At 42.3% G+C, this 8472-nt stretch overlaps 1 long non-coding RNA gene across 1 annotated transcript; it reads right to left on the reverse strand.

Moving 5' to 3' along the window:
- Positions 1–490: 490 nt before the first annotated feature.
- Positions 491–4977, reverse strand: LOC104915047. Its single transcript, XR_796222.3, has 3 exons — positions 4522–4977; positions 3070–3217; positions 491–1461 (listed from the first exon to the last, which is right to left on the reverse strand). It is a non-coding gene; the product is annotated as an uncharacterized LOC104915047 (long non-coding RNA).
- Positions 4978–8472: the final 3495 nt, after the last annotated feature.

An 8472-nucleotide genomic window follows, 5' to 3' on the forward strand; every position in this document is an offset into this window, starting at 1 on the left:
CGCCTCCCTAGGCAGCCATTCCAGTGCCTGACCACTCTCTGAGAGAAAAAGTTTTTCCTCATCTCCAACCTAAACCTCCTCTGGTACAACTTGTGGCCATTTCCTCGAGTCCTGTTTGTTGCCTGGAAGAAGAGGCCAAAACCCTCCTCATCACAGCCTCCCTTCAGGAAGTTGTAGAGTGCAATGAGGTCTCCCCTGAGCCTCCTCTTCTCCAGATTAAACAATCCCAGCTCCTTCAGTCACTCCTCATTAGATTTGTGCTCCAGACCCCTCACCAGTTTCGTTGCCCTTCTCTGGACATGTTCCAGGATCTCAATGTCTTTCTTGTGGTGAGGGGCCCAAAACTGAACACAATACTCAAGATGCGGCCTCACCAGTACTGAGTACAGGGGGATGATCACCTCCCTGCTCCCTCTGGCCACACTATTTCTAACGCAGGCCAGAATGCTGTTGGCCCTCTTGGCCACCTGGGCACACTGTCGGCTCATGTTCAGCCGAACATCGACCAACACCCCCAGGTCCCTTTCCTCTTCACAATCATCCAGCCACTCAGTCCCAAGCCTATAGCACTGCATGGGTTTGTTGTAGCCAAAGTGCAGGACCCAGCACATGGCCTTGTTGACCCTCATCCCATTTGTCTTAGCCCAGCGATCCAGCCTATCCAGATTCCTCTGAAAAGCCTCCCTACCCTCAGGCAGATCTCACTCAGAGGCAGGAAACAGAGAAAAGAACGGGAGTGTCCATATTTGATGCACTGGCAGACATTGCACAAGACATGTTGGTTTACAGATATCCCTTTAGGATATTTCTAAACATGAAGAAGCATAAAATATGGAGATGCTGAAGTTCCTGCCTGTATCAGTACCCATGACACCTCCTAAATCAACTAGACCACAAAATATATGCGTTATGTATCCACAACTGCCACCTATAAACTATTTTGAATTTCCAGTCATTTGTTTTCTATTTTTGTACACTGACTTCAGACAACTAAATCTGAAAGAGAAATATGCTGTAACGTTTTGGGAGATGCAAAGTTGTGTGCAGTAATTACAAAGATCTTCCCTCCGAGTGGCTTCAATAGGACTGATACTCACCATAATGACTTGACCTACTCACATGTAGGTCTGCGTCTAAATCAAATGTTGCTGGCACAGTACCGAATATTAAAATGCTCAATTTTTGCTGCAGTATACAAGTAAATTATTCATCCTTTTTAATGGAAAGAAACAATGCTTTTCTTAATTAAAATTACAGCCCATGGTATTGGATAGAACTATGTATGTCTACATTTTGTTAAGTTTCTCTATACCATCGCCTCGTAAAATGTTTAAGGGAAATACAGAATGAATCCTACCTTTTCCAAACGACATGTACCTGATGATCATATTTGTAAATATCCAGGAATGCCCACAGAATTGCATCAGGTCATACACAAAGAGGTAGGTCTTCACAGGAAAGCTGTGGAGGTGAAAATGTTAAAGCAAACTATATTATTTAAATACAACTCCAAAAATAACGTCTTCCACTTAATTCCATGGAAATTACAACCGATGCAAAAAACGCTATTTGATAGAGCAAATTCTCAGCTGTGTCATTCTGCACACTTACATTTAATAAATTGAATCATCTGTTGAAGCAGACAAATTTTTATAGCTATTCTGATTTTATTTTAATAGATAAGCACAGAATCACTGAATGTCAAATTGGAAGGGACCTTGAAAGATCATCTAGTCCAAATAATCTGACTGCAGAATGGTATAGGTTCTGGAGATATTTAATTTCAATTCCAATAAATACATTTTCTTATCACTTATTCTGTAGACAGATGATTGTCTGTCCTCCAGCTACAAAAAGGATAATCTTTTTTGGAAATGAATTCATTAATTTTTTATTAGAATTCCTCTCATGTGTTTCACCAATTGATTCTCTGTCCCAGTAAGTACTAAGATCTCTTGCCCCTTGATCCCATGCGTTTGTGTTATCGTGAAATGTTTGCCACCAAACCTTTTTTCCTTTATGTCCACACATAAACAAAGTGAATTTCTGTTCATTATAAATAAATGCTTTGGAATATCTGAACATTATAAATGAATATAATTTATTCCCAACATTGTACTAAGTCTATAAATAACAAGAATATGGATGGTTGTGTTGTTTTGTTGGTGGTTTGTTGTTGTTTTTTTTGCAAACTGACTTAGGTAATCTGACCTAGATTTTTAATCAAAGTATATCCTATGGTTATCATAGTAAATGCCTTTCTTCCTCTCTTCCTGATACATAGGATGGCTGCTCTGCCAATAATTACTTCTACAAGCACAGAAGGATTTGTTGGCACAATTCGCCTCCAAAGAGACATCAATGCACTTTGATACTATGAAAGTAGGACACTGAAGGTCCAAGACAAGCGACAATCCATAAACTTTTATTTTGGGAAAACTATGATACAGCTAAATTGGCCTTAAATCCAGTAAGACCAAGTGACCTAAGAGTCCACCTGCTTTTTTGCTGGACAGCGTATTTCTTTCTTCTTGTAGTAAAAAAAAAACAAAAACCACAAGTGTGGGACACTGTACAAAAAGACAAAAAAAAATATTGTTGTGATTTATTGTCTTATTACTATAGCCTGTAATGGTAGGAAAGTTATAGGAATCATCATAAAAATCTTAAGGCTTTCCAGTCAGTGCCTCCACCAGTCCGTTTGGCCCATACTGTCATGTGGGCTTTGCATTGAGTCCCTCTTCTTCTGGAGCTTATCACATCTGCTAAATCTATCTCTTTTCCTCAGAACTTGTCTTTCAGTGGTTCAGGCTTTTATTTTCCGAATTCTTCCTCCATCCACTGGCTAGATATTATCGTATTAGCAATTCCTAAACAGCCTAATCTTAGCTAAGCAGAGTGTAACCAAGATGTTTGTAACTACAGCTTCATGCTAGCATTTAGTCATTACGGCACACATTCTGTGATAAACTCATGAACTTTTAAATGTATATGCTGTTGTTATAGAGAGCCCCATTATTGCCCATGAAGCATAGAGATGTGCTGGCAGGAACTGCGCAATTTTGTTACCTGGAAGACCAATCTCTCATGTGTTGATGTTCTTTGAGTGAAGGAGTGCTCCTGATCTCAAAATGGGGTTTCATCCCACTGTGTTAATATTTACACAAAAGGTACCAAAAAAAGACCAAAGAGATGACTTTGGCAGATGCGAATAAATCTGCAAAGAATAAAAGGTGGTATCAGTGTAATCACAGGAAATGGAAATGTAGTTGTTCCCTATGATGTTCCTCATCTCCAGGATGTTAAGGCCAGACCCTTCTCTTAGGGAACCAGAAGCAGATTGAAGTTAACCTGTCTCTCTGTTCTGTCAGTTTTGTGTCACAAGACAAAGTTTATCCACATGCTTCTGTTTGACTGGCCACTGGCAGAAGAGATGGGCTTTAATTACATTTCCTTCTCTGCTCAACTCACAGCAGGCACCACTCTACATTCACCTCACAGAGCCTGTGGCTGTAGCACCCTTGCAGGAAAAGCATAGATCAGCAAGTCCAGCAACTGCCTGTGGACATCACTTTACTTTAGACTCACTGACTGACCTTACCAATCTCATTCTGCCTCCTCAGTGCCTGGTTTGAAAAATGGAGTTTCTGCTGCCTTTGTTGTCTGTAACGTGGTGCACTTCAGCGCTTCCAGATTGCTTTTAATGTTTCTCAGACTGAAGGCATTGCACATCACAGTACTCTGATAACAGGTGAAAGAAAAAGACATGGGACTTGCAGTAAAGAGATACAGAAGGTCAATATGCTGTCTGTTGTTTTGGTTTTCAATTCCACATTACCTATTGTGACTGATTTTATAACACATACACTGAAACGCTAGCAACCAACACTGCCTTGCATAGTGGCAGTGCTCACCTTTCTCTGGCTCTTAGCTGAAAACCTAGAACCCTAACTGAAACACTGGGCCATTCTGATCTTATCCAGGCAAGACGTTCCGAAGCTTCTTTTCCTCCCTGCTCTTCAGCAGCAGAATCATGTCAGCGTGGCTGGGCAACGGATCAGCCTGCACCTTGTTCGGTGGCTGTGCCAAATGAGGCCTCCCCAGGGGTCCACCCTTTCCAGCCAGGGCCTATGTGGGCCGGGTGCTTCCCTGCCACCGCAGCAACTGCACACCCTGCTGCCTTCTCTGAGCCCAGACTGGCTCACTGTACATGACAAAGCAGCCCTTGCCCTGAAACCAGGCAACAATGTTCCTTTTGGATTTATTTAATTCTCTAGAAAAGGTCTGCTAGAAAAGCCCCTTCACTGACACGGTTTCCTTCTAAGTCACACTGGTCTGAATTTCTGCCCCTTCCCCCTCCCACCCTGTGGGAAGCTGCAAGTGCTGCAGCTCAGGAAGGAGAGCTGCTGAGACCCTGCACGAAAGACGTGCTTTTCTCTCACAGGCACATCCCACTCTGCTTTGTTTTCCCTTCCTTTTCCTGACGAGCAGCCTAGGTCATCTCTGCACAAGAGTCATTACCTGTTGCAGGGGTCACACTGCTGCAACTGCTCCTGATCTTCCTCCTTTTTTCTCTTCACAGCTGCAGCAGCTGTTTGCTGGGATATCACCCCTCCTCTTTGCTCTTCCCCCACCCACAACGTCACTCTTTTGTAGCACTAAGCAGGAACAGTACTGCACTTCCGAGAAGGGAGTTTCTAACCTCAAATGTCTCCACACTGCCAGCTATGCTCCTCACACAGCCGAGCCCACCCTACTTTCACCTGGCTCAGCCTAGCCCAGCCTATCCTAACCTAACTTAGCCTACTCTACCCCTACCCAAGCCTAATCTAACCTTGCCTAGCTACTTCAGCCTAGCCAAGTCTAACTTGATCTAAATCTAATTTGGTTTCTTGCCTGCACCAATAAGCTACTCTGTAAATCCCACTAACTTTGTCTTCCAAGACAGAGCAATATTTTGAGTGATCGCTCAAATGCAACATTATTTTTTTTTCTCTCTTCTGGTTAAATAGTCAGTGCTACAACAATGCTAAGAAGGAAGGCTGACAGCATAGCATAAAGGGGCACTTTACTTAAGATAGAGGAAATAGTTTTCCATTTCTTACCCAGAAGTATCTATTAATTCATGCCCCTGTGAAATATGGACATTACTGACAAGGGAAATGCATACATACAAGATTCCTGCTGCCTTTAAGTCTTTTGAATATCTCAATATAAATTAGATGAAAATCATCAATGACTTTTATAATAATATATAAACTGCCTTCTGGCAATCAATATTTTCCCACGAACACTCACATTGAAGCATATCCCACCTTACTGGAGGTTTAAACTTTAGTACTGTGAAAAAGTCACCAAGGACATAATAACTGTATACTAGGATTTCATGCAAAAGTGCAAGAAGTCTGGGGGATGCTATCCCCCAGATATGTCCACCACCTCCATCCTGCCATGTCCCACAGAGGCAAGAAATCCCTCCCTCCATGGCAACCAGGTGATTTCTCCTGGGGGGATGCTGTGTTTTCCCTGGCTGCATCTCCCCCCTTGTACCTCCATGGTAGGGTCATACAGGCATACAGAGCTCTCCTGCTGGTGTGGTACTCTCTTCTACGGTTTTTTCTTGGCTAAGTATTTCTTTCTTAGGAGAAAATAATAGATCAATATTAAACAAATGGCTAAGCAAATAAGTTAAACAGACGGTTATTGAAATGCTCTGCTGCTAGCTCTTGCAACACAGCTCCTGTGCTGCATGCCTCTGGGAAGTCGACTGGTGTAACTAACCCTGTCAGCAGCTGAGATCATGACTGTAATAAGATCCAGCAGCTGGCAGAGCAGCTCTTTTCAAATACCAGGACAACATGTAAAAGCAACAAAGGCTCATCCAGCTTCATGATTTGCAAAATCCATTGTGGATAAATGCCAAGTTAATACTACGGAAAACAAGAGCACCCGCAGTTTCTGATAGATGTGGTCCCCATGCCCTCCCTCAGCACCAGTGCCAGTCACCCACAGCAGAGACTGGCAGGAGGCATTTCAAGGAAAAAAGTCCCACCCCATCTGCTTGACTTTCGTCATCTGTAACCAACCTTTTGTATTTGCCACCTTTCAGGATGCTCCTTCTCTACTGTAGGCATGGGTATTTTAGAGAAAGCAGGCTTTTTCTAAAAGTCATGACTTTTCTTCACCACTGCCCTGCAGCTGGAGTGGAGCACAAGGAAGGAAAAGAGGGCCAGAGACAGCCTTCTGGTAGCTCATACCCAGATCTCCCAAAGTGTCACTTGGAGGACACGTGACACCATTACTCTCTTTACTTGTTCCTTCCTTAGAGTCTTTCATGGGAGCAGGTGATCTGCCCTCTAGATTAACCTTGACACTCAAAACCTGCCCTCCAGCTTGATAAAAATAGATTGACTTGGGTATTCACTATTTTCATTGATCTGTCAGACTATGATGGAGGTAATCAGTAGAAGCTTTTCGACTATGCTTTCAGCATAGGAGAAACATGCAAAACACGTTTCTGTAACTCAGCATTATTCTTTTGCAAGGGCTCTCATCAGGCCTCCTGACTCCCTACCAGTCACTTTTCAGCAGATAGGTTTTGCAGAGGGAGGCAATGAAAGGCTCAACTGAGTATCAGACCTACCAAGCTCTGCAGTGAGTCATGAGTCTTTGTGCTCCAGCTCACTGCCCCCCAGTTTTACTGGGATGAGACCAACAGACCCGTCAAATCATCAGGAAGAATTAGTGCTCAGGAAAATTCCCTTTTTTTGGCTTTAGCTATTACTAAGTCACTTACTACAGAAGTTGTGTAATAGTTTTCAACACTTTCAGGAGACTGTTACCCTGCTACGGGGAACTCAGAAGGAATGGGAAATGTGCTAGTGACCAAATCCTTTCTGAATACAAGTCAGTAGCTGTGACAGGCTTTGAACCTTGCCCAAAGGAAAACAGCATGAGTTCTGCAGAGAAATTTTTTAGTTTTAACTATTAAAAATTATAATCCCAAGTAAAAATCTGCAACACCCAGTGTGAGCTCTACACAAAAAGTGGAGACCAGAACTGAGTCCACCTCTAAGTTGAGGAAATCTGAACAGAAAGCATATTAATTTCTTAATGAAAGAACAGCATTTTCACAAATATTCAAAGTAAAACAGGGTTGGGTGGGTTTTGTTTGTTTTTTGGAAGGGTTGTTTATGGGGTTTTTGTTGTTGTTTTTGTGTTTTGTTGTTGCTGTTGTTTTTGGTGTTGTAGAAGAAAAGCTTTCATTTTATTTAAATATGTTTGTCAAGATATTTCCTTTCTGGGAAAATTAGCTGTACTCACTGTCCTCCAGCTAAGTCCAGAGGAAGTTGTAGGCTCTGGCCTACCAAGATAAGAAACCTGGGAAATACAGCATTCAGTAAAAACTAACGTGAGTTGACATCATAGTCAACTATGTTCAACTGGTGCGAAGAGGGCAGATATACTGCTTGGAATCTTAGTATTTCTTCTTCTTAGTGTGGTTTTGACTTTGCAAATGCTGTTCTAAAGTTATTTTGTGGAGATGAACATTAATGGTTCTTCCGTATACTTCCGTATTTTCAAAAATCAGATGAGGGATTTGATTGTTACTTGGTTTGGGTCTCAGGCTGTTATTTGCTCAAAATTTTGAATTATTGATCAGTGAAATTAATACCTGGTTTTAGAACCCCAATTAGAAAGAGTCTGGGTGGAAGAAGGCTGGTTCTGGAGAATCAATCAACCCTGCTGTCTCTTGCTAGGAGACATGAAGAAAGACATGAATTTCTCTGTGCTCATTTATTCATGAAGTTCATTGCTTCAAAACTAGCACCTCTTCAATGAAATTAAAACAGAGGACTCCCAGTTCATGTGTGCTGGGTTTTGGTTTTAGTATCATACAGAGAGAAGAGGCATTCACCCAAGATGCAACTGATGAGGAACCTAAATTTATTTGGAAACAAGGCAGGCTCAGCTGCAAGTTGGTGCAGAAGGGAGGGATCCCACTGCATCACCACAGTTGCCCTCCAGTTTGTAGAGGTGGAGGCTCAGAGTGGCTGCAGGCTAAGAAGCCATTGTCCTTGCTCTCCCTGTCAGAGTTTGCTCCTATGGGAACTCTGTGTTGAAAAGAGATGCTGTGCCTTACCAAGATTTCTTGATAGAAATATGGAAAACACTGGTATAAATGACTCATCTTTGCCTACATTTATAACATTAGATTTTTTTATATTGAAAACCACAGTCACCATATTGGGAAATATCAAGTTCTTACTTTTCCAACTTCTATGCAATGCATGAACTTTCTAAATGAAAGTTAATTTCCCCATGAGCAGCTCCTGCTCCTCTCTCCAATCCACATCTCTGATAGAGGGGTTCACAGCTGTCCTCCCTACCAGCAAGGGCTAATCCTAGATAATTGTTACTCACACAGGTTTTGTTCTGTTACGCTGCCCCTCCCCTTTCTCCTCCCCCATC

The sequence above is a fragment of the Meleagris gallopavo genome, chromosome Z (assembly GCF_000146605.3).
Source record: "Meleagris gallopavo isolate NT-WF06-2002-E0010 breed Aviagen turkey brand Nicholas breeding stock chromosome Z, Turkey_5.1, whole genome shotgun sequence".
In the NCBI taxonomy this organism is placed as follows: domain Eukaryota; kingdom Metazoa; phylum Chordata; class Aves; order Galliformes; family Phasianidae; genus Meleagris; species Meleagris gallopavo.